Genomic DNA, 6189 nt, shown 5'->3' on the forward strand with positions numbered 1-6189 from the left:
ATAGGTTGGCTGCACACTTTGGTTCCTTTTTCAGTTTGATAAAAGGGAAATTTCCCAGAGAGCACCATTTTTGTGATTTTGTGGTGCCGTACCATTTGGAATACGGCGATATGAGCAAGCTCTTTTGTCTATCATGACTTAGTGTACCAAATAGGGTTGGCTGCACATTTTGGTTCCTTTTTCAGTTTGATAAAAGGAAAGTGTCCCCGAGAGCACTATATTTGTGATTTTGTGCTGCCGTATCATTCGGAAGACGGTGACATGAACTAGCTCTTTTGTCTATCATGATGTTGGGAAAGAGCAACCAATTTGTTAGAGATGTTCTCTGTCCTGGTGTAAGTTGCTTCTCTTACTTTGTTCGTTGTACAGTAGATGCAAGACTGAGTTAGTTCTTCTCTTTGATCCCTTGTGTATGCGAGTTTGGTTCATATCTTTGTAATAACCCCATCTCTTTCCTGTATTTGTCTGCAAGCAACAATCTGAGACTTGTTCTTGGCTAGTCTCTGTGTGTTCTGGGTGTTTTTGGAATATGTAGTGAGAGCTTAAAAACTCTTTTGTGTTCTCCTTTGTTATTAGTGCATTTCCTCACCGTCTCCAGACCGGATGTAGGCTCTAACATAGCCAAACCGGTATTTTTACTATATGGACGATTTCTGTATTTGTCATATTTTGTCTCCGCTTATGTATTGATCTTATTTTTGTTGCTTCCACACAAGAAGTTGAATCAAGACCATGTCTTTGGTTGCTTCCGCACAAGTTGAACCAAAAGCATGTCTTCAGATGCTTCCGCACAACATTCTTCAATACTAGAACAAAATTAGAATTGCAATGACACCTGTAGAGTATCATAAAAAACAATTACAGAGCATTTCAGGATCCTATCATCTTCCTCATTTCTTTTTTCTTTGAGGGGGCAGCAACCTTATTCTATACGTCAGCTGCATCCTTCTGCATATCTAGCTTTGGCACGAGCAACCGCGCAACTGCATGTAAAATGCAGTGGACTGACCAGTTAGTAGAGACATTGCGCTTGCATTGCACCTCGGTTGATCGCAATTTCGATTACCTTTTCTTGCACACTTTTGGAGATACCATGGTTCCAACATCTATAAAGTGCAATTCCGATCAACAAAACAAAAATCAATGAATGAATATACATAATAAATGTTGATTTCTTTATTTATTTATTTTAATCACAAATCACTTCTACTCATTTATTTTGTCTGTCAGACTCAAATATCATATGGATATCTCTGTATTGCAAACTCAAGTTTTTCTTCATGTATTGAATTTGCCATTGCAGAGGAGCTTGCATGACTTGGGGCAACCATACATACGTGTGCTCGAAATGGAGAATTGCTCCACGAGAGGATTCAAGAGTGGAAGAGTAAGGGGTTTGAAGTGAATGGCTCAGTTTGTTATCTCACATCTAAATATCAGAGGGAGGAGCTCATAAAGATTGTCTCATCTGTTTTTCATGGCTAGCTTTACATCCTTTTAAGTTTATTTCACTGTCGTTGTTATCTTGTTTTCTATGAAGCACGGATACTTTAGTTTGGTCGCCTATCTGATACCTTTATACTTTAAGATGAGAATTTTAAGAGGAGAAAAAATTATAGAAAACTTTTTTAATCCTTGGCAAAGATGATTTTTTGATTAAAACCATGAGTAAGATCAAAATCTAATTTTAGTCCCTTGATACATTAATAACCTCATTTATTAATTATATTTTGATTTTTTAATTATTTATCTTTTTCTTTCTAATTTTTAATGTATTAATTTTATTTCATTATAATTTTTATTTTCATTTCATTCATCGTAATATATTTTGTTGTGAACATTTAGATAAACTAATTTTTGTTATACAATATATTTTGATGTACTTTATCTTCTTCATTTAGGTATATTAAATTCATTATAATATATTTCGGTGCATACATTTAGGTACACACATTTCGGTACATATATTTCGAATACAAATATTTAGGTACATTAATTCAATATAATACATTTTCGGTACTAACATTTTAGTGCATACATTTCGTTACATACATTTAGGTACATTAATTTAATATTAATACATTTTGGTGCATATATTTGGGTACATACATTTCGGTACTAACATTTAAATATATTAGTTGAATAATAATATATTTCGGTACTAACATTTAGGTACATTAATTGAGTCTTTCAAGTTTGAAGAATGTTAAATAAAACTAATAAATTAAAAAACTCTTTTTGGTAAAAAATAAATTAAAATTTGTGTATTAATAAATTTAAATATTTAATGGGAGACATTAAATAAAATGCACATTAATTATTTTGAATTAAGGGCACATTATCGACTAAAATCAATATTTAATCTAACACCAGTTTTTTTTTTTAAATTTTAATCTTCTTGAGGGATTAAAGTTCAAAAACCCCGAAAAAAAGTAATAGAAAACAAAGATTTAGTTGAAAGTTATGAATACAAAGAATTTGCCTCTAATTGAAACATGAATATAACTCTCATACTTGAATGAACTTGAATGTGGATGTTTTCCTGTTAAATTATGGGATAAATTACACAAAACTACCTTAACTATAGGTCGAACAACAATCTCATACCTTATGTTTTAAAAATTACAATATCATAATTCACCTTATGAATTTGTTACAATGTCATATCTTCGTCAAATTTTCTGTTAAATGCTGACGTGGCTTGAGGTGGAGTCCACTCTCTAATCCAACTGGATTAAAAAATTAATTAAATATTTAAAAATTAAAAATATAATTATATAAATATTTTTATTTAAAAAATATAGGACCCACCTCTACAAACCCTCACCTTCTTCCTATCCCACCCATCTCCACCTCCCTCTCAATGGCTCTTCTTCTCTTCTCCAGCAACCTTAGAACAAGTGTTGCTCCATCGCGACATGGGCCTTTTTATAGGCATCTCAATTCCCAAAGTTCTCTGCTTTCAAAAGGATAGCTTTGAAATTGGTTTCTGATTTTGAAAAAAAAAATTGGTTTTTGATTAAATGGGGTTTACCATTGATTGCAATAATATGCATTTTAATTTGGGGAATTTCAAATGTGGATTTTTGCCCAGATTTTCTTGAATGGAATCAGTTTTTTAGGCCCGAGATCCCAACTCGAATTCTACCTCTTCTTGCCGTCGTCTGATTTTATTTTCTTCCTCTGCCCGTCCTCACCTTCTACAAGCCTCGAGAAGGTCTTTGAAATACCCAAACCCTACAAACAGTTTCAGATTGCAAGCGAGGGTTGTTGGGCTGGTGCTCATGAAGGTCCTTGATGGAATTGACGTGTGCAGCTGCTTGCTTGAGAAGAAGGAAGTGCCCCTTTTTAATATTTTAACTTGGGTGGTGTAAACACGAAATATTCCTTAAACGAAAGAGACAAGAACACGTGTACAAAATAATATTTGTATTTGATGATTTTGGGTTACAATCTCTCTCAAATTTGATCCTTTGATTCGATCTCCGTTTGTTCTTGAATAGTTCAAAACAGTTGGTTCTTCTACTTGAATGCTTGATTCCGTATTAGTAACTATGTTTTACAATCCTTGTAAAAGTGTGACTAATAAGAAGTAGAAGATATATGAGAGAAGGAAAATGTGCTTCACATTCGGAATGTGAATAAAATATAGATCTTTGCGAAAGCAAATAGTACTTACTTCCTCATATGAACTACCAAAGAAATTGGAAAAACCAAAGATTGTCTTTACATTCCAATTTTAAGGAATTTAATTCCGTCACTATAGTAGAAATGGATAAATATTTTGTTTGACAAAACATTGTTCTTTATTAATCAATGATTGGATTATGGTAATCTAATTGATTGTCTCTATAGTAGAGATAATATGGTGGTGTTAACTGTTTAGAATATAATGATGCTTAAAACCCAAAAGGTTGCAAGGTAGTGACTAATCCCAACTAAGTTGTGATACCTCTAAAACATAAGTTACGAGTTGGTGATAGATGGATGCTTTGGATCGTTAGATCCGGATCCAATACCTTCTTGTTAAAATTGTATAGAGGTGAAATGTTCGAATCTTTATTCTTTTGGAAAGAAGAAAGAATCACAAAGTTGTTGAGGTTAATTCACTTAGATGTTAATGGCACTTGTCCACAACATAATACTACTCATGTTGGATGACATTCACCGAAGATCACTCTCGGTTGGACTATAGTTTATTTTGAATAAACACAAGTCCGAATACTTTGCAAAATGTTTCAAAGAATTCAAGAAATGTAAATTGATGAGTAAGACATCTAAAGTATTTACCTCCTTAGATTTGATCCAAGGAAAAGTAACACTTTAGATGAGTTTCCTTGAAAGATATCAAGGAAAATAGCATCATAAGATAATGTATTTCTCCATTAGGAGAAGAACGAACACGAATAAGATTTAGTTCGTTAGATGTTATCTATTACCCATATATAGGATATATACTTCTAAAACAATATGATTGTCAATTAGAAGATCTTCCAAAATTTTCATAACTCCATAAGATGTAGTTGGAAAGAAAGACAAATCTTAAAACATGTTAAGATTTGGGGTTGTGTGCTAATAAGCAATATTTGTTTGATAACAATCTTGTGGGATATCCTTAAATTAACTTTTGGATATCACTTTTATAAACCAACTAACAAATGTTGTTTTGTTGGGTAGTTCATTGTAATCCTACAATGTGATTTGCCTAAAAGCAAATGAACGAGAGATATAACTCAAAGAATGGATTCTTTGAGAGACAAGAAAGTAATCAACAAATATTAACAACCTAGTTCCTATATCAAAAGCTCCAAGGTAGTCGAGAAGGATTTATAAACCGTCTCAGTTGAATGGTTTGAACTTTATGACTATGTCATAGAGTTGCACCTCTTAATTCGAAAGAAATAAGAATGAAAATCCTTATGACTACATTGAGTGTATATATGATATATACTCAAGGAAATGGTAAAGTACCATTTGATCCGAAATAATGAAACCTTCATAAGCTAATTGGTAGCTTAAGGTGACTACAATCAAAGAGAATGGTTGACTTTGAAGAAACGATATTTGAGATAGTCTAGGTTTCAATTAATTCGAAGATTGCTAGCTACAACTAAATTGTGATTCAATAATTGGACATTATATGGGTTTCCGAAACCATTATTAAGATAGTCTTGATAATATATGTCTAAAACTATAAATCACAAGACATGTAAGTTGTAGAGATCCATCCATCATGGATCTTAGCAAGCTAGTGGGAGCTATAAACGTCTTATGAGAGAAAGGTCAAATCGTTTGATTTCTCATAAAGATGTAAATGAATCTTTTGTTTACTAGGTTTACAAAAGATTAGTGGGAGTTAATCATATTCCTAAATTTGTATATATATATATATATATATATATATGTGATATATATGAATGTATATATGATATATTAATTTTGGAAATGAAAAGAATACTTCTTCGTTAAAGTTATGACTTTAAGCATTCTATAACGATAGAATGTATATGGGAGACATAGTATATATACATGGGATGGAAATCTATATTGATAGATTTTAGGATATAATTGGATTATATCAAGCCCTAAATATAGACAAAAGATGATAGGATGTTTCTCATATGATGATGAACTTCAATCAAATGGACAACTCTAGTAAGACTAAGGAGTTGCTCTTCTCAAAGAGAATATACTCTTTGACTCCCAAAGAAATAATGCGTAAATAGAATCCTTTATGCATACGCAGAAAGGTGATTTATGTATTTCATATTGTATGAAAAACATTGATATGAGTTGTACCTAGAAAGGTGCACGACGATATCAGTGCAAGCCCAGGATCAGAACCATGGCAACTGTCAATGGAGTCCTTAAGTATTTAAGAAATACTAAAGGATAGATTCCTCAAAGAATGAGGAAGAATTAGAGTAACGTAATGGAAGCGTAAATGTATTAGATTGTGAATCTAATCCATCATTGGATGTTTCTTCATTATGAATGAAGAGATAAACAGATATCTCTTTATTATGACTAAAGAGATATTTGGATGGAAACATTAAAGTAATGACTTTAGTGTGTTCCATTATGAATGCAAAATATATTGTCATATGGAAGCTTACAACAATGTTGTTTGGATGGGAAAGTTCATTTATGAACTCTCTATTCGGTTCCAACCAGAAAGTGTATCTAGTG

The 6189-nt window shown here is 32.2% G+C and overlaps 1 long non-coding RNA gene across 1 annotated transcript; it reads left to right on the forward strand.

Moving 5' to 3' along the window:
- The first annotated feature begins 215 nt into the window (after positions 1 to 215).
- LOC126582367 (uncharacterized) lies at positions 216 to 1690 on the forward strand. The gene is made up of 2 exons (XR_007609484.1): positions 216 to 335; positions 1304 to 1690. It is a non-coding gene; the product is annotated as an uncharacterized LOC126582367 (long non-coding RNA).
- The last annotated feature ends 4499 nt before the right edge of the window (positions 1691 to 6189 follow it).

This window comes from Malus sylvestris, chromosome 9, assembly GCF_916048215.2.
Source record: "Malus sylvestris chromosome 9, drMalSylv7.2, whole genome shotgun sequence".
Taxonomy (NCBI): domain Eukaryota; kingdom Viridiplantae; phylum Streptophyta; class Magnoliopsida; order Rosales; family Rosaceae; genus Malus; species Malus sylvestris.